The sequence below is a fragment of the Equus caballus genome, chromosome 20 (assembly GCF_041296265.1).
Source record: "Equus caballus isolate H_3958 breed thoroughbred chromosome 20, TB-T2T, whole genome shotgun sequence".
Classification (NCBI taxonomy): Eukaryota; Metazoa; Chordata; class Mammalia; order Perissodactyla; family Equidae; genus Equus; species Equus caballus.
Genome location: NC_091703.1, coordinates 55,326,220 through 55,346,804, shown reverse-complemented (window position 1 = coordinate 55,346,804; position 20,585 = coordinate 55,326,220).

Below are 20,585 nucleotides of genomic sequence, written 5' to 3'. Positions count from 1 at the left end.
ACAAGAAAATATAACACTTGTAAATATCTACGCACCCAACATAGGAGCACCTAAATATATAAAGCAATTATTAACAGACATAAGAGGAGAAATAGACAGTAACACAATAATAGTAGGGGACTTTAATACTCCACTTACACGAATGGATAGATCATCCAAACAGAAGATCAATAAGGAAACACTCGCCTTAAAGGACACATTAGACCAGATGGACTTAGTAGATATGTACAGAACATTCCATCCAAAAAACACAGAGTACACATTCTTTTCAAATGCCCATGGAACATTCTCCAGGAGTGATCACATATTAGGCCACAAAACAAGTCTCAATAAATTTAAGAAGATCGAAATAATACCGTGCATCTTTTCTGACCACAAAGGTATGAAACTGGAAATCAACTACAGAAAGAAAACCAGAAAAGCCACAAAAATGTGGAGATTGAACAAAATGCTACTGAACAATGATTGGGTCAATGAAAAAATCAAAGAAGAAATCAAAAAATTCCTGGAGACAAATGAAAATGAAAACATGACATGCCAAAATCTGTGGGATACAGCAAAAGCAGTTCTACGAGGAAAGTTTATAGCAATTCAGGCCTACCTCAACAAAGAAGAAAAATCCCAAATAGGCAATCTAAAAGTGCACCTAAAGGTACTGGAAAAAGAACAACAAACAAAGCCCAAAATCAGCAGAAGGAAGGAAATAATAAAAATCAGAGCAGAAATAAATGAAATAGAGACTAAAAAAACAATAGAAAAAATTAATGAAACCAAGAGCTGGTTCTTCGAAAAGATAAACAAAATTGACAAACCCTTAGCTAGACTCACCAAGAAAAAAAGAGAGAAGGCTCAAATAAATAAAATCAGAAATGAAAGAGGAGAGATTACAACGGACACCTCAGAAATACAAAAGATAATAAGAGAATACTATGAAAAGCTATACGCCAACAAATTGGATAATCTAGAAGAAATGGATAAATTCTTAGAACCATATAACCTTCCAAAACTGGACCAAGAAGATATAGAAAATTTGAATAGACCGATCACCAGTAAGGAGATCGAAACAGCAATTAAAAACCTCCCAAAAAATAAAAGTCCAGGACCAGATGGCTTCCCTGGTGAATTCTACCAAACATTCAAAGAAGATTTAATACCTATCCTTCTCAAACTCTTCCAAAAATTTGAAGAGGAGGGGAGGCTTCCTAACTCCTTCTACAAAGCCAACATTATCCTGATACCAAAACCAGACAAGGACAACACAAAAAAAGAAAATTACAGGCCAATATTACTGATGAACATCGATGCAAAAATCCCCAACAAAATTCTAGCAAATCGAATACAGCAATACACTAAAAAGATCATACATCATGATCAAGTGGGTTTCATTCCGGGGATGCAGGGATGGTTCAACATCCGCAAATCTATCAACGCGATACACCACATTAACAAAATGAAGAGTAAAAGTCACATGATCATATCAATAGATGCAGAGAAAGCATTTGACAAGATACAGCATCGATTTATGATAAAATCTCTAAATAAAATGGGTATAGAAGGAGAATACCTCAACATAATAAAGGCCATATATGACAAACCCACAGCAAATATCATTGTCAATGGAGAAAAACTGAAAGCTATCCCTCTAAGAACAGAAACCAGGCAAGGATGCCCACTGTCACCACTCTTATTTAACATAGTATTGGAAGTCCTAGCCAGACCAACCAGGCAAGAAAAAGAAATAAAAGGGATCCACATTGGAAAAGAAGAAGTGAAACTGTCACGCTTTGCAGACAACATGATTTTATATCTAGAAAACCCTAAAGAGTCCACTAAAAAACTTTTAGAAATAATAAAGGAATACAGTCACGTTGTGGGATATAAAATCAATGTATAAAAATCAGTTGCATTTCTATACACTAACAACAAAGTAGCAGAATGAGAAATTAAGAATACAATCCCATTTACAATTGCAACAAAAAGAATAAAATACCTAGGAATAAACTTAACCAAAGAGGTGAAAGATCTGTACACTGAAAACTATACAACATTGTTGAAAGAAATTGAAAAAGACACAAAGAAATGGAAAGATATTCCATGCTCTTGGATTGGAAGAATTAACATTGTTAAAATGTCCATACCTCCTAAAGCAATCTATAGATTCAACGAAATCCCTATCAAAGTTCCAACAACATTTTTTACAGAAATAGAACAAAGAATCCTAAAATTTATATGGAACAACAAAAGACCCTGAATAGCCAAAGGATTCCTGAGAAAAAAGAACAAAGCTGGAGGTATCACACTCCCCGATTTCAAATTATACTACAAAGCCATAGTAACCAAAACAGCATGGTACTGGAACAAAAACAGACACAGAGATCAATGGAACAAAAGTGAGAGGCCAGAAGTAAACCCACACGTTTATGGACAGCTAATATTCGACGAGGGAGCCAAGAGCATACGATGGAGAAAGGAGAGTCTCTTCAATAAACGGTGTTGGGAAAACTGGACAGCCACATGCAAAAGAATGAAAGTAGACCATTCCCTTACACCATGCACAAAAATCAACTCAAAATGGATTAAAGACTTGAATGTAAGACCCAAAACCATGAGACTTCTAGAAGAAAACATAGGCAGTACGTGCTATGACATTGGTCTGAGCAGCATATTTTCAAGTCCCATGTCTGACTGGGCAAGGGAAACAAAAGAAAAAATGAACAAATGGGACTACATCAAACTAAAAACCTTCTGCACAGCAAAGGAAACCATAAACAAAACGAAAAGACAACCTAACAATTAGGAGAAGATATTTGCAAACCACATATCAGATAAGGGGTTAATATCCAAAATATACAAAGAACTCATACAGTTCAACAACAAAAAAACCAACAACCCAATTAGAAAATGGGCAAAAGATCTGAACAGAGATTTCTCCAAAGAAGATATACAGATGGCCAACAGGCATATGAAAAGATGCTCAACATCATTAGCTATCAGGGAAATGCAAATCAAAGCTACAATGAGGTATCACCTCACTCCGGTCAGAATGGCTATAATTAACAAGACAGGAAACAACAAATGTTGGAGAGGATGTGGAGAGAAGGGAACCCTTGTTCACTGCTGGTGGCAGTGCAAACTGGAACAGCCACTATGGAAAGCAGTTTGGAGTATCCTCAGAAAATTAAGGATAGATCTACCATATGATCCAGCTATTTCACTGCTTGGTATTTAACCAAAGAACTTGAAAACACAAAGGCATAAAGATACTTGCACCCCTATGTTCATTGCGGCATTATACACAATAGCCAAGACTTGGAAGCAACCTAGGTGCCCACCAAGGCGCGAGTGGATAAAGAAGATGTGGTATTTGTACATGATGGACTACTACTCAGCCATAAGAAATGACGAAATCTGGCCATTTGTGACAACATGGATGGACCTTGAGGGTATTATGCTGAATGAAATAAGTCAGAGGGAGAAAGTCAAATACCATATGATCTCACTCATAAGTAGAAGATAAAAACGACAAAAACAAACAAACACATAGCATTGGAGATTGGACTCATGGTTATCAACGGGGAAGGGGGCAGGGGGGAGGGCAAAAGGGGTGATTAGGGTCACATGTGAGGGGATGCACTATAATTAGTGTTCGGGTGGTGAACATGATATAATGTATACAGAATTCAAATATGTACATCCAAAAAAAAATTAAATAAATAAATAAATAAACATGATCATAAACACAAACTTGAAAAAAAAAGAAATATTAATGACTTGTGGTCTAGGAGAGAAAGAATGAAGGATCAAGAGGTAAAGAGGATATATATTTTTTAATTTGTTATTTTTTTAATTGCAGTAACATTGGATTATAAATATATAGCTTTCAGATGTACATCGTAATATATTTTGAATTCTGTGTAGATTGCATCATGTTCACCACCCAAAAACTATTTATCGTCCATCCCCTCACATGTGAGCCTCATCACCCCTTTTGCCCTGAGGATGTATTTTTTAAAACCTTCCCCCATCCTCTATTAGCATCCTTGGGAGGGACCCTCTGTGTTTTGCGTGGGATCCTCTCTTCTCCCATCAGTTCATCAGGTGGGATTCTTCCTAGCTCAGCTCCCAGGATGGACTCTCAAGCCTGACTCAATAGCATTAATGAGTCCTTGGCGTTCTGCTACCCACAGTGGCCACAGTGATTGGTTCAGAGGTGGGCACGTGACCCCAGTCAGGCCAGTCCAAGAAGGCCTCAGCTATTTGGGGAAGCTGAGAGAAAGAATGCTCTCCCTTTCCACTGGACATGGAAGTTTGAGTTTGTATAACTAGACTTACCGCAATAAGGCAGAGTCTCTTTGAGCAAAGAACCAACCCAGAAGAAGGCGAACTTGAAAGACTGAAAGAGAGAAACCAGACCTTGTTGTTATTACTTGCAACTTTGCCTTAAGTTACACCTAAAGCCAGTCTTCCTCTCAATTTCTCCCTTTGTGTGAGGCATACAACTAATTTTCTTTAAGCTAGATAGGGTGGTTTTCTGTCATGTGAAACTAAAAATGTGGTAATGGATATACATTTTCAAATAATCTTGAAATGTATATGAATACTAAATTCAATAATATATAACACTATATATTAGAATTTTGTAACCCTAAGACCTGGACTTACAGTGGAGTGCTGGGAGGTGAGCTGAACACAGGTGGAATAGGATAGATATGGGCTTTGGGGCCCAGATCCAAGGGGGAACCTGAATGTCAGAGCCAAGTAGACAGCCCAACAGAAGCCTCGAGTCACGGAGGCCAGGTAGTAAGTCAGAATACAGGAAAGAGGCAAAAGACCACGAAGACCTCCACCCAGAGGCGAAGGTTTAAAACTGGTATTAAAAAGGCCAGACTTGAAAGGGGTACCTGATGATTGCGGGATTAGCTGCTTTGCTTTTTATAGGCCACCTTTGGAGTCAGCATAGGTGAAAAGGGAATTACTGAAGGCACTGAATAGACATGAATATGCTTGACAAAATAAAATATTCAGTTATGTATCCAGGCCAAGAAAAATATTCAGAATTCAGAAGACCTTCAAATCCCCAAAGCAATATTACTTTGAAAGGAGGAATATCTTCATGCAGAAAAATACTCCCTATTGATGAAATGGTAATTCTCTATGACCTGCAACGCACTCACTGAAAGCAATCAAAGTACAAGATGAAAGTTGTATTTCTCTGCTTCTCCCCACCTACCCATTCTCACCCTAATATGGAACGTGTTTGGCATTGACTCCTACACAATGAAAAATAAAGGCAAGACCTAAACTTACTATAAATGTATGTGAGATTAGGAAAGAGGTGAATAATTTAAAGGTATTGCTACATTGAGAGAACCTGGAGAATCCCCACTTGCCCCACAGCTACAAGGCAAAGCTAGACTCAGACAAAACCGTGAGATGAAAGTGCTTACCCAAGTGGTCCTCAAAGTGCATCTCAGACCAGCAGCATCATCACCATCTGGGAACTTGTTAGGCGGACCTACTGAATCAGAAACACCGGGGAGGGGGCTCAGCATGCTGTAGTTTAATAAGCCCCCCAGGTGATTCTGATTTTCACTCAAGCTTTTGACCAGCTGCCTCACCCCAGCCTCCTCTCAGCTGGAGCCATCTATGCCTTCCCTCTGACAAGTCAGCCATAACTGCTTTCTGAGCACGTACTGACCACGGAAGAGAAGATGAGAGAAAAGTTTCTGGCTGTTATGGCAAATTTCCTCAACACCTATAAATGAAAACAGTGAAACATTAACAAATAAAAAAAGAAAAAGATGGATGGGGTCTTACTAAGGGAAGAAAAAATTTTTTTCCATGGGTATATTTTTTCTTCATGAAAACCGAGTACTACTGATTGCCAATCACAAAAACATTTGGCAATGTGGTTGCCACATAGATGTCTACATTGTGCAAAGGTTCAAATGTGCATTTGTTAATGTTTTTTATTTGTTCTTAATTTTAGGCAGAAATATATTTGAAGCACGTGTTAGTGATTTACACTAACAGTGAATACTAACTACACTGAAACCCACAATACTAATCACAGACTTTTCATATCGGGAGGGAGGTTAATGGTCACGGATTCCACTCTACCAGCCAGTGTAGAAACCCCTTTTCCAGCATCCATGGTAAGTCATCCTCAAGCCTCTGGATGAATATTTATTGGAAGAAGAGACAGTTTGAGCAAGACTAATGGTGAGAAAGCTGAGTAAGACTAATGATGAGAAAGTATTTACTTTTTGAACCCTAGCTGATAAAGCTGCTTTGATATATCATTTTGTTAGCAATAACCCCCATTTCAGGCAACTCAAAGTCTGGTCACAAGTGGCACCTCCTATAAGACGGCATTAAAACTAGGGTCCTGTTTACGTATCTCCCATTGCTATGATTCACTTTACTTTCATGAAATTTAGCCACAAACAGTCATAGCTTTTGGGTGTATATGTGTGTACTTGAGGGCTGCTGGTATTTTGGAAGCTCTAATAAAGCTCTTCCCACTAACATTCTCTTTCTTGAAACCGTATTTTAGTTCCGTAGTCATCTAACATCGTTAAATATGAATATTACTTATATATGAAATTTCCAGATAGATAAACATTTTCCCTATTAGTAATAACAATAAAATAGGTGTAGTGTGAACTCTACAGCCTGAAATGAGTAGGCCTCTTATAAAAAGGCTTTGGTGTGCAGAGCTGACCTTGAGCGAAGAGATGGACCAATTTGCTTAAGGCGTTTGAAAGAGAAAATGCCAAGACTTTGACTCATGCTGCATAAGATCCAATATCAATGAGAGCTGAGTGAATTTATTCATTCATTCATTCATCCATCCATCAAGGACCAAGAACAGATGTAGATGTTAGGGACATAGCAGTAAATAATGCTCCTGCCTTCGGCCCCTGGCCAAGTCTGCTCGCAGAGAAGGACTCAAGAAAGTACTTGAATGGCAGAAAATCTGCCACCCTAAGGACCAGAGTAGACAGGAGGAGAGATGACATTTGCCCATCAGCTGCCTGGCTCCAGGGCTGTGTCCTGTGGAGCAATAACTGAACATGGGAATATGAATAAAAGGAGCTGAAATTCTGACACTCAGTGTGGGACATCACATGGTTCCTTCAGGGGCCTGAACCAGCAGGAACATCCCTGCTGCAAAGGAGAAGCGTCGTCCCACATACTGTGTCATCCATGGTAGCTTCCATGCTGTTTGAGAGGAAGGAACTGATGGCGACAATGGGTCAATTATTTCTCTGTCTGCTTAGTGTCTGAAAATAATCCTAACCTCCTTTTGAACTGAATTAGTTCCTGGACTTTTTGGACAATGGGAATTGGTGGGTGAGATATCTCGAGAGAGAGATAATGGATTTACTGATAATAAATAAGCAAAGGATTGAATGGCTAATTGAAAAAAGTGTAAGTTGCTTTATACTTATAAAAGCAAGTGAATTGGTACGGTTGATCATGGAGGTTATTACTACAATATCAATGCCTGCTGTGTATGATACTTTTCTATGAGCTACATATATGTTTTATCTAACCCCCTGAACAATGCTGCATGATAGATCATACTTCTCTTTGCTTAATAACTTGTACAGCATCACACAGCTATCCAATAGAAACAAAATAATAAAATAATATTATAAACCACCAGTGATATATCTTAACAGTTCAGGGCTCCCTCTTATTAAACCAAGAGGTTTATACTGCATATAGTGCAGCTATATGAAATAGAAGCTACCCAAAAGAAATTAAAGCCCTTTTTCAGTGACTCAGGCCTTCATTGTGGAAACTATTAATATTATAGCAGCATAGTATTACCATATGGAGTTCACATTCTCAAAGAGATTTGAAATTGTTTACGTTGATGGGCAGAAGATTTCTCTCTCTCCTCCCAAAAAAGTTTCCTCGATTTCTGTGTCTTAACCAAGAATCCACAGAAAACTGAATGGACCAGGGAAACCCGCCATTTGTATAATGGCCTTCTTCGGTTTCACCACATTCTGCATTCCTTCTTATCTACAATGGTTACTACTCTCTTGAGAAGGAATCTAGTTTTTCCCTAGTATTTTTGAGGAATGAATGATGGGCTTTGGGAGGACACGTATGAAATTAAAATAAGTAGGGAAAGCTTGGAATATTGGAAGACCTCTATAATCCATGACTCCCTCCATATGCTGTTGCCCTGAGAAGTCAAAAAGGAGGCAGGGGCCCTAAGTGACAACATTAGAAGCTTCCTGTATAGTTTTTTGTCCAGTAAATCTACTCATATTTTGGAATATAATTATTTATGGTAATGGTAAATTAAATAGAAAATTTTTACATAGAAAAGGAATCACATGTAAAATTCTTTGTGAAAGATTCTTTCCTTGAATTAGTCTTGAAACAGGGTAGACTCTATTCTTGTGGTATAGCTGGAGATCATTAGGATAACAAGGTCCAAACCTCTAGAATTTAGAGGCACCTCTGCATTCACTTTCTATTCTAGAACCCTAAATGTCATGGCCCTAGAGAGGATCCTGGTACAACTAAAAAAATGAAAACCAAAAAAGCTCTCCAACTTTTGTGCTAGACTATTTTAGAATATGTATAACTCTTAATTTTTCTCTGATATCTCCTTTTGTCAACATTCTCAAACATTTCGGCATCTGTCTGTCTTCTCCTCTTGCGCAAGTGACTTCTTGTCTCAATCTTCCCCTCACTCCTACTAGATAAATCTACAACTTTAATGTAGGATTCAAAGTCAAAACGTTTTGGCAACATCCTCAAGTAACTTCATATTTTCCATGCAAAATAAACTTTATGGGCCGTAAGATAGCTGTTTATTTCATTTTTCTGTCTACTTCTGGGAACACAAAAGGGCACTGGATGAAAATTTTCTAAATTCCAGCCCCCTGCTGGGCAATAAGACTTCACATCAAGGCCTATTCCAGTGAAAATACTGTAAACCAAGGATTACTAAACTAGACCACTCGGAGATTCCACAGTGACATCCTTACAAGCAAGCTATATTTCTATAAATTCTAAGATGGCTGAGCCAAGTTGATATAATTGAAATAAATTACCTTAGGATTTAAGGAGGCCTCATCAAAATTTTACTAAAAAGTTGTTTAACCATTATAACTTAAAATAGCGTATTTATATGGAATAACACTAATTCTTCTGTAATGTAGTGGTGGAACAAATGCATATTTTTTCAATCATTCCATAAATATTTATTGAAAACCTAGTATGTATCAGGCATTGTTTGTGGTTCTGAGGGTATACAGTGAGCAAGAAAAACAATGTTTTCTATCTCAAGAAATTTACACTCTTGTGGGAAGAAAAGCCAATAAAAGTAAGTTAATTTAAAATTTTAGATTGTGATCAGGTCTATGAAAGAAGTAGAAGCTGATAACAGCATAAAGAGGGACAGACCTGAGAGCAAGAGCCAACTATGAACAGAGTTGTCAGGGAAGACCTCGCTCAGAAAATACACTTTAGCTCAAACCTGATTAAATTTTAAACTTTAAACTTTAAACTTTAAACTAGCATTTGATGGGAACCAAAAACGTTTTAGTAAAGGAAAAGTTCAGAAAAAGCAAAGCACACAAATGAGCGTCATCAAACTCCTAAAGATAATTTAAAAGACACATTTGTGTTACGTAACAGTGAAAGTTGAGGATTTGTTTTTTAAAGTAGACTTCATTGTAGTGATAAGCATTCACTGGACATGACTGAAAGCTCCAGTGAGTAAGTTATTACAGGAAGATACACTCTGTGCACATTAAAATGATGGAAGGAAGATTAAAAGCAGAAGTCTTATTAAAAATCACCTATCTATATTTTCGCCCAGGATGACCCATATTTTCTGTTCCAAATCACCTCCACATAGGAAAATAGGATTTGTCATGCTGGATTAGAGCACCACTCTGTTATGTGTGCAATGCTGATTCCAGCAAGAGTCAAATAGTCCTCGCATGAGACGAAAGCAAAAACTTCCCAAATAGGTTGTCATCCTTGCTGCGTTTTCAAAACAAGCCAAAATTCCTTCTGGACCTATACTTCACGGGACTGACGGTTTAGACAGAACATATGTTATTCAAGAACGTTAATAGTACTGTATTGCATATTTGAAAGTTCCTAAGAGAGTAGATCTTAAAAGTTCTCATCGCAAGGAAAAAATTTTGTAGCTATGACGGATGTTAACTACACTTGTGGTGGGATCATTTCACAATGTATACAAATATTGAATCTTTATATTGTGCACTTGAAACTAATATAATAAGTCAATTATACCTCAATAAGAAGTCAATTTAAAAATGGACTTTAAAACACCTTATTTTATGAGGTTCTAAGTATTAACATTGTCACGTCTTCCAGCTTTGCTTCTCCTCCTCTAAAATAATTCCTCCTTATCTCATGTCTGTACTCAAGTTGGGTGTCATGGAAGGTAAGGGAGACACAGAGATAAAGATCTAGAGCGTTCCATGAGGTGCCGTTGAGGCAACAACCATGCTCATCTTTTAGGGTGCCCTTTAGAGGTTTTCTTTCTGTTTCAAAGAAGCCTCTTAGTGTTTACTTTACTCTATTTTACAGCTATATATTTTAGTACAAGGATACACCATGTGATTTGCTGTGGCCCATGAGCCCGTAAGAGTGGCTCCTTTATCGTTCTTTAGAACCTACTCTGCCTGAAATGCCGTAAGAGTCATAGTGGACCCCATTCATATAAAGAGATGGTTAATTATAGATAGCATCTTTTCATGCCTGGTTTAGGGATTGTGTTTTATACCTCTATACGTCCCAACATTGCTTGCTTTACTTTCCAGAGTCTCTTGCACATTCTAGGTACTCAACAAACATTCTCTATAAGAGCCTGTCAAATTTGATTTTCAGTTGAAGAGTTTAGGCCATTTACATTTATTAAGATAGCCAATATATTTGGTTTTGCTATATTATGTTGCACTTTTTATTTTTCTGTTTTTACTATGTCATTTTTCATTCTTATTTTCCTTTTTCTGTATTGATTTTTCTTTTTCTCCTCTTTCACAGGTTTGTAAGTTACAAAATGTGTTACTATATTTTAGTGTTAATTTAGGAATTTTGATATGCATATTTAAGTTAACAAAATTTGAAGTCAATCAACATTTTTACCTTCAACCCAAACAATACACAGGCATTAGAATGCTTTAACTCTAATCACTCGTTCTCCCTTATAGTCTAGTAACTATTATTTTAGGCTTATCTCATTTAATCTTAACTCCAGAAATTAGACACAATTATCAATTTATACAGTCAATGTTTATTCATATTTATTCACATAGATATCAGTTTTTGCTCACCAACTCTTCTTGCATTATAGGCCTTCCTTCTGGGATCATTTTCATTTTTCCTGAGGTACATTATTTAGCATTTCCATTAGTGAGAGTATGTGGATAACGCACACATTTTTGTTTGTCTAAAAATTTTTAATTTAGCCCCATTTTAAAAAATATTATTTCAATGATTACAGAACTCTAGCATTGCTAGGTTATAGGTGGTTTGCTCTCAGTGTCTTGAAGTCATCATCCCATAGTTTTTTGGCTTCTCTTATTTTGTTTAAAAGACCCTCATCAGGGGGCCGGCCCGGTGGCGCAGCGGTTAAGTTCGCACGTTCCGCTTCTCGGCGGCCCGAGGTTCGCTGGTTCGGATCCCGGGTGCGGACATGGCACTGCTTGGCAGCCATGCTGTGGTAGGCGTCCCACGTATAAACTAGAGGAAGATGGGCACGGATGTTAGCTCAGAGCCAGGCTTCCTCAGCAAAAAGAGGAGGACTGGCAGTCGTTAGCTGAGGGCTAATCTTCCTCCAAAAAAAAAAAAAAAAAAGACCCTCATCAGTCTAATTGCCTCTCCTTTGTAGGTAATCTGTCTTTTCTTTCTGGAAGGCTTTAAGATCTTGTCTTTGTGTATGATATTCTGCAGGCTCACTCTGCTTTATCTACATTTAGATTCTTGGTATACATATTGTTTGGAATTTCTTGGACTGCCCGAATCTGTGGTGAGGTCTATTCAATCCATTCTGAAATTTTTTGAGCCATTATCAGTTTGGATATCAGTTCTTTTACATCTCTCTATCTGCTTATTCTGGAAATTAAATTAAATAATTGTCAAACCTTTTCATTCTATTATTCATTTGATCTAACCTCTTTTTAATCTTTCATCTCTTTTTTTTCTTTTCTGGGTATTTTCTTCAGAATTTTCATCACATAGCTTCTCCAACTGTGTCTAACTTATTTAACTTATCGACTATTCTTTATTATATCATAATTATATGTTTAATTTTGGGTTATTTTTCCAAACTGTCAGGTTAATTTTGATAACCTCTTATCCCTTCATCATATATTCAATATTCATCTTAAGTTCTTCAAATATTTTAAACATATTTATTTTTGGTTCTGATTACTTCCTATCTGATAATTATCTATAATCTCTGATTATTGTAAACTATTTGTTTTAGATTCTCTAATTGCTGCCATTAGGGCTTGATTCTGCAGTTTGTTGTTTCTGATGACTCCTGTTCATTTGGATTTGTGTGGTTTATGATTAGGAATTCTAAGGAGAGACTCATTTTGTTTTTTTTAAAGATTTTATTTTTCTTTTTTCTCCCCAAAGCTCCCCAGTACATAGTTGTGTATTTTTTAGTTGTGGGTCCTTCCAGCCATGGCATGCAGGATGCCGCCCCAGCACCCCCCAAGTGGCGCCATGTCTGCACCCAGGACCCCAACCGGCGAAACCCTGGCCACCCGCAGCAGAGCGTGCAAACCCAATGACTTGGCCACGGGCCAGCCACGAGAGACTCATTTTTGAAACATTTTTCTTCCCCTACTCTACACGGAACCAAGGACAAATAGGCAATCCCGTCATTTCCCTCTGAGAGGTAGCTTTCTAAGTCATTGAGGTTTTCATCTTCTTCGGGTCAGGTATGATTCAGCAGGAGAGATGTTTCCTATTTGGCTGCCCAAGAGTTTCTAACCTTTTTTCCACCCAGCACACAAGCCACCAGGTCTGAATATGCTCTTGGAAGCTTCTCACCTCTTCATATTTATGCTTTCTTTTTGTTTCATACCTTCAAGTGTTTCCCTTATTCTCCCACTGTTTGAGCTATTCGCCAATGCAACTAATGCATTTTCTAAAAATTTGTTTTAATTGCATATGTATATGCATATATATGAAGAGATAATGTTCCAGTTATGAGCCTATGTCTCCACTTGCTTTCTTGGATCCCTAAAACTACCGTGTGAACAATCTCGCTAGCCTGCTAAAGGATGAGAGGCCACATGAACCTGAGTGAGTCAACTCATTTTAGCTAAGCCTGTAGACAAATGAGAGATCAAAGCCAAGATGAGCAAAGCCAACCCACAGATGACCTGCAAATTGATGACATACACCTGAGCGAGGTATCTTGGGTTTTCAGCCATTTTGTTATGATATATTATTGTGTGGTTTTCTTTGTGTTTATTCTGCTTGGAGTTTGCCAGTCTTCTTGGGTTTAAGAACTTATAACTTTGATCAAATTTAGGAAATTTCCAACCAATATTGCTTCAATGTTTTTGGTCTCACCTGTCTTGCCTCTCTTTCTGAAATTCTAACAACACAGATATTAGACCACTTTATAACAAGTTGTGCAAAGGTTGTTTATTTTTTTTCAGGCTGTTATTTCTCTGCTTCATTTTTAACAGAATCTCTCTTCATGTTAACTGATCTTTTATTCTGCACTGTCTAATCTGCAGTTAAAGCTATCCGGTGAATTTTTTTAAGATGTATTTTGCCTTTCATCTCCAGAAGTTCCATTTGGTTATTTTTATAACATCCATTTCTTTTCTCATTATGTATTTATTTTCCTTTAAATATCTAAACTTATTTATAATATTAATAAAGGCTATGTTAAAGCTCTTGTCTATTAATTCCATCCTCTCTGCCATTTCTGAGTCTGTTTCTATTAACTAATGTTTCTCTCAGCTTTGGCTCCCAATTTGTTACCTCTTAACATAATTACAAAATTTTTATTGGATGCTGAGTATTGCAAATGTTACCCTCTTGAGTGTTTGAATTTCTTGTCTTTCTTTGAAGACTGTTGACATTTATTTAGGCAGGAAGTTAAGTTATTTGTGGATAAGATTGATCCTTATGAGTCTGACTTTTTAAGCACTGCTAGGAAGGATATAGAGTAGTCTAAGTAGTTTTATTCTAGGACTAATTTCGGCCTACTAAAGAGGCATGACCCATCTAGGACTCCTAATGATTGCCCACATGTTCAATAAACTTTCTTTACTCTGGCTGGATTGAATTTAAATATCTTCTAGCTCTGCATAAACTTTAGGAATTGATCATCTTATGACTTGCCAGCATTTGTTCTTGCCCAGCCTCCGGAAGTTTTGTCTCATGAATATACAGATTAGTATTCAGCTAAAGATTCAAGGAGAGTGCTATGTAGACTTCTCGAGGTCTTACTATGTATAATTTCCTCATCTGAGTTTCTCTGTCTGATAAACTTAAGCTGTCCAGCCTCCTCAACTATATTCTCTGTCTCCTCATCTCAGCAAGAGCCTCATGCTCTCCTTGAATTCTGCTCAAACACACACACACACACACACACACACACAAACACACACACACGAACATAGCATATTCCAGAAATTGCTTCCAGACAGAAATTTACAGTAATAATAGAATTCATTCCATTTGTTCTCTCTCTGGGAGCATAGTCTTGCACTATGTGCTGTTCCAATGTCTGAAAACAAATGTTTCAGTATATTTTCCCAAATGTTCTACTTGTCTGGGGCAGGAGACAAGTTCCCATATCAGTTTCCTTCAAGGCTAGAATTAGACAGTGGTTTGTCCTGGAGTTCTCTTGCTAGATCGGCACTTCTCTGAGGTTGGATACATACAAGAGAGCCCAAGTCCATCTATTTTCCAATGTTTGCCCTCATCACTAGAAAATCCCAAGTCCTTGGCATGCCAAAAATCAAGAGTCAAAGCTCTTTCACTGCCATTCCCTTCTGCTCAGCCATCATCTCTGTTCAATGACCTTTTTACGTCTTCAAGGAGTCATGGAAGCTGATATGTCGGGCATGACAACAGGCAGGCTCTACTATAGAGTGAAGAGACAGGAAGCCAGTTATCAGGGTATGGGCTCCTGAAACACTGCAACAGCCAAGGCCTTACCACTAAAGGCAAGTTTTCTCCCAGATGTTTGTACATTTTCTCTTCTCACTCCCATGTTTAGTTATTGTTTAAATAGACTTTCATCAATCATCTGTTTTTAGCCTCACTTCTCCCTTACTCTGTGCTGATTCTTAGTCTGCAGAAATGACAGTTTCATACCTACTTGGCTCCTGCTTTTTCCACCACCCCTTATACTGACTTTCCAGCAGCGTTTGCTCTACCTATTTCATCGCTCAGTGTAGTCTCACTTGATTTTAATCTTCCAGTAATTATTTCAAATCTCCCATTCACTGGTATGCATTTTATTCTCCTTGGCTTTAGGAATTTACTTTCTTTTTTACTTCTATATATTATTGAGGGGGGTAGGGAGAGTGAAAAGGCAAATATTTTTACTCAAACATTTCCTGAGGTACTTTTATTGTATACTACTTAAATGCTTTTTCTAATGGATTGATCTATCTTATTGCCTTTGTAAGTGAATTATATATTATAAATCTGTTTAGTTATCAAGGATGGTTATGTATCTCATAAATGTTTGTTATGAACATGCCTACCTTCAAAGAATAGAAAAACATTTCACCCAAATTCCTGGAAATAAAGATTATAGTTCTGATTTTTCTACCATATGACAGCATAAGTCAACCCCTCTGGAATGTTGATTCTTTATGCTTAAAAATAAGAAGTTGGGCCATATTCTTTTGACTAAATTCTCTCTAAAAAATCTTTAAATTTTGTAAATATATGAAAAGTTTGTACTATGATCTACTGATGTAAGCATGGGAGGTCATAATTTTTTGCTGGTCATTATTCTTTTGTGCTTACACTTTTGAAGTTTTTATGCAACTTAAATTTTTTGGTAGACTTTTTTCTTTTGGTGAGGAAGATTTGCCCTGAGATAACATCTGTTGCCAATCTTCCTCTTTTTGCTTGAGGAAGATTGTCCCTGAGCTAATATCCATGCCAATCTTCCTCTACTTTGTATGTGGGACACCACCACAGCATGGCTTGATGAGCGGTGTCTAGGTCCACACTCAGGATACGAACCTGCAAACCCTGGGCCGCCAAAGTGGATTGTGTGGGCTTGACAACTACACTACTGGGTTGGCCCCTGTACACATTTTTATGCCAAGACTCATCAGGCATGGGGTTAAATGTCTTCCTAATGGTAGACTTGTCAAAGGGGAAGCCAGATTGCAGCAAATTGAATAGTTTGATACAGTGGAAAACATGCATATAGATAAGTCTTTCATGAAATTTGAGATGAAGGAAAGATGAGAAGAAAGACAAGTGGGAGGGACATGGAATCAAGAGGGGTTGCTTTTTTAGAATGAAACTCCCTGAGCATGTGAAAATGCTGATAGAATTCACCATTAGAGAGGGAAAGATTGAAGACGCAGGGGAACTGTGATAACAGCTGGAACATGGTCCCAGAGAAGGCTGAAGAAAATGAGATCTAGAGCACAAGTGGAAAGGTAACACTTATAAGGAGGGAGAAAAATCTCATGTATTTTAATAGAAATCAATAAAAATAAATGATCAAACTGTTGGTCATTGATTGATTGATTGATTGATTTTGGTAGTTGGAAAATGAAGGAAAACTTACCATAACCCAGTGGCTTAAAACAACTTGCACTGTGGCTGGCCCCATGGTGTAGTGGTTAAGTTTGGGGCACCCTGCCTTGGTAGCCTGGGTTCATGGGTTCAGATCCCTGTTACACACCTACACCACTCTTCAGCCATGCTGTGGTGGCAACCCACATATAAAGTAGAGGAAGATTGGCAGATATTAGCTCAGGGTTAATCTTCCTCAGCAAAAATAAATAAATAACTTGCAATTGTTTAATTCACAAATCTGAAGATTAGCTAGGCCTTGGCTGGAATTAAATTAGAAATCAATAACAAAAACACCTGGAAAGTAGCAAATATCTGGAAATTAAATAACACACTTCTAAAGAAGCATGGATCAAAGATGAAGAGAACCAAAGAAATTAGAAATTATTTGCAACTAAATGAAAATGAAAACTCCACAGAGCACAAGTGATAGAATGTATCTAAAACATTATTGAGATGAAAACTTGAAGCCCTAAATGCCTATTATTAGAAAAGGGCAAAATTCTAAAATCATAGATTATGCTTCTACCTTAAGAACATAGAAAAGTAGTACAAATTAACTCCAAAGTATGTATAAGGAAGGAAATAAAGATGAGTGAAAATAAATTACATAGAAAATGACAGCAATAGAGAAAAATCAATGGAACATAAATTTGTCTTTTAAAGATTAGTAAAATTTACAAACCTCTAAGCATATTTATCATGAAAAAAGAAAGCCTAATATCAAGATATAAATGATATCAGTATCAAGAATGATTGAACCCACATGGCTAGAGAAATGAAAAGTATTGAAAGGATAATAAGGAAATATTATGAACAACTTTATACCAACAACACTGACAACTTAAATGAAATGAACAAAACCTTTGAAAGACACACATTTCTGAAACTGACACGGGCAGAAATAGAAGATCTGAATATTCCTATATCATTGAAGAAATTGGATAGTAATTGAAATGCCCCTCAAAAAGAAAACTACAAGCCCAGACGGCCTATTAATTCTACCAAAAATCTAAGAAAGTTATAACAATCGAAAAGCTCTTTCAGAAAATAGAAACGAAGGGAATACTTCCCAATTTATTTTATGAGGCTAGCATTATCCTAATACCAAAACCAAATAGACATTACAAGACAAAATAATCACAAACCAATATGCCTTATTAATTCTCCTGACTGTTATGCCCATTTTACTGATGAGGAAACTGTGCTTAGAGTAACTTGTCCAAGATCACATAGCTAGTAAGTGGCAGAGTTGAGGCTAGAACTCGGGCAGTCTATACTTTTGATTACGAACCCTTCTGCCTACAGGGAGTTGCCCACATTTCCTACCAGAAGGTGTGATTTCTACTCCCTACCAGATTCCAGACCTGACTTCCTGTAAAATTACGACTTCTACAAACACCTGGTACTTTGAGACACTTTGCAGGATAATTGTTTTGAGTGGGTACAGGACCACCTAGGATTCCCTAAAAAAAACAGAAGTCTTACTACAAATACATACTTAACTTTGGCTATAAATACTAGCATCTCATTTTGGATACAAGTTTTTTAAGGAATTGAGAGATTACAAAGTTTTACATGCCAAAACTTCTTTCGTTTCTGCAAACTTTTAACAATAGTTGGCAGGAATAATAGAAAGCAGAGTTGAAGAAAAATTTAGGGAGCAATTAGCTTACCCACTCCATTTGATAATCCCCACAGGCAAGTCTGCTAAAACATTTAAAGTAAGTAGTTTTGTTTTATCGCTGTTGATTCTGAAATTTTAATAAGGAGTCACAGTTTCAATCAAAAAGTGAAAGTTGTGTGAACTAGTAGGTTTATCCCATGGCTTGAATACGCCAACATGTGTCTTACCATCTGGCCTCCACGTATGAAAAAGGAGATGAAGAAGAAGAAAATCTTACATCTGCAAAAAAAAAAAAAAAAAATTTATAACATTTTCCATGCCTGTTATGTTATTTGATACTCAGTTCTGTGACTCTGCCAGAATGCTCACAGTTTGTTCCATTTTACAGAAAAGTAAACAGATACCCAGAGATATTAAATGGCTTGCTTGTCTAGAATCACATAACTAAGATGGTTGTAAACAATGAACATGAAGTAAGCCATCAATGGAGGATAATCATCATGCAACTGACACTTCTTTCTTAGAATCCATGACAGAGATACAGCGACAGCAAATACCTAAGCTTTCAGCAAAAGAAAGGGTAGATTTCTTGTCCCTGCTCTTATATTTAGAAAATGTCTGATCTAAGACAATGGCTGCTACACTGCTGCACTGCTGGCTTTTAAGGCTATATCTTATGAGCCCTCTTTTGAGTTTGAGTCATGAGAAGTATGAGGTTACATAATTTCTAACTGCTGTGAACAGCAAAGGCACAGATGTATAATTCTGCTGTGTTTGTAAAGATATTACCATACCCTGAGAGCACACGTGACGGCAACGAGCTCACCCTTTCTCTACATAAGAAGGGCTATAAAATGGAAATGTCTCTGCTACAGCCAGGTGCATGGGAAAATATTATTAACATATTCTACTTAAAGTTAATACTGTCTATAAAAAGGCCCTGAATAGATTACAAAACAATCTTTTAAAAGACAATTTAACTAAAGTTGGCTGGCTAAACTCAGTTGTTTTGATCCCCAGTCCAGTATTTTTTCTAACATTCCTGGAAACAAGCTGGGAGAGCCCATCGGTTGCTGCTAAATTTGTAAGTGTACTTTCCCAGAAATAACAACCAGGCAAAAGGAGTCTTTCTTTGCAAATCCAGTCTTTTCCAGACACATGAAACATTGACCACTATTGTAGCATTCAAATTAGTGGTTTATAAACTATAAATGTTTATTTAATAACTTGATTTAACTATTCATAATTTAATTATTAACATGCTAAAAAATCATTCTTTCCCGTAATAAATATTTTTGAAGTCAACTATAAAAGAATCAGAGACTTACAGGACATTTATCCTAGCCCCAAAAGCGTTTACAAACGCATAAGTGATTTGTCCATATACATCAATTACCACAAAATAAGACAGGACATGATCAAGGTGACATACAGCAGGCGGAGGGTCACCGTGCACTGAGGAGCAGGGAGGGCTGGCTCTGGGAAGTGACATTTACACCGGGCCTTGCGGGATAAGCAGATGCACCAGGAAAAAGCAAAAGCGAATCCAGGAAACAAAACTTAAAAGAAAGAGGATGGCCTGACAAAGGTGGACAGCGTAAGCCATTTGTGAAGAGTAGGCAGCAAAATATTTCCTGGACCGTTCTTATTGAGGTAATAAATATGCTATATAATATATAAGAAGAAAATTATGTTATGATTTACCTTAAAACATAATGATTTTATGGTGGGTTTGACTAATTTAAACTAATATCCTGACCCAGCAATTTTACTAGCAGAGCAATTAAATCTGTACCTGAAAGATGTAATTATAATTTTGTCTACAAACTTGCACGAAGGTATTATGTGGAAGACTATTGATGCTATGTGTATAAGCAATCAGATGCCTCAAATCACTAGCTTTCTACTAGTGCTGTATTCCTGACGGACATACAGAGTATTTTCAAACTGTGAAAGCTCTCAATTTCTTTATAAATGTGCTCAAATTAGAAGTATTTCAAAGAAAGCAGTAATTTTATCAGGGATAAATGAATATGAATCAAGATACATTCTATCTTCAAACTCCACAAAATGAATATTTGTCTTGATTACCAAGAATCAAACTTTGTAGCCATTTTTTTTATAGTGAAAATAAATACTGTTA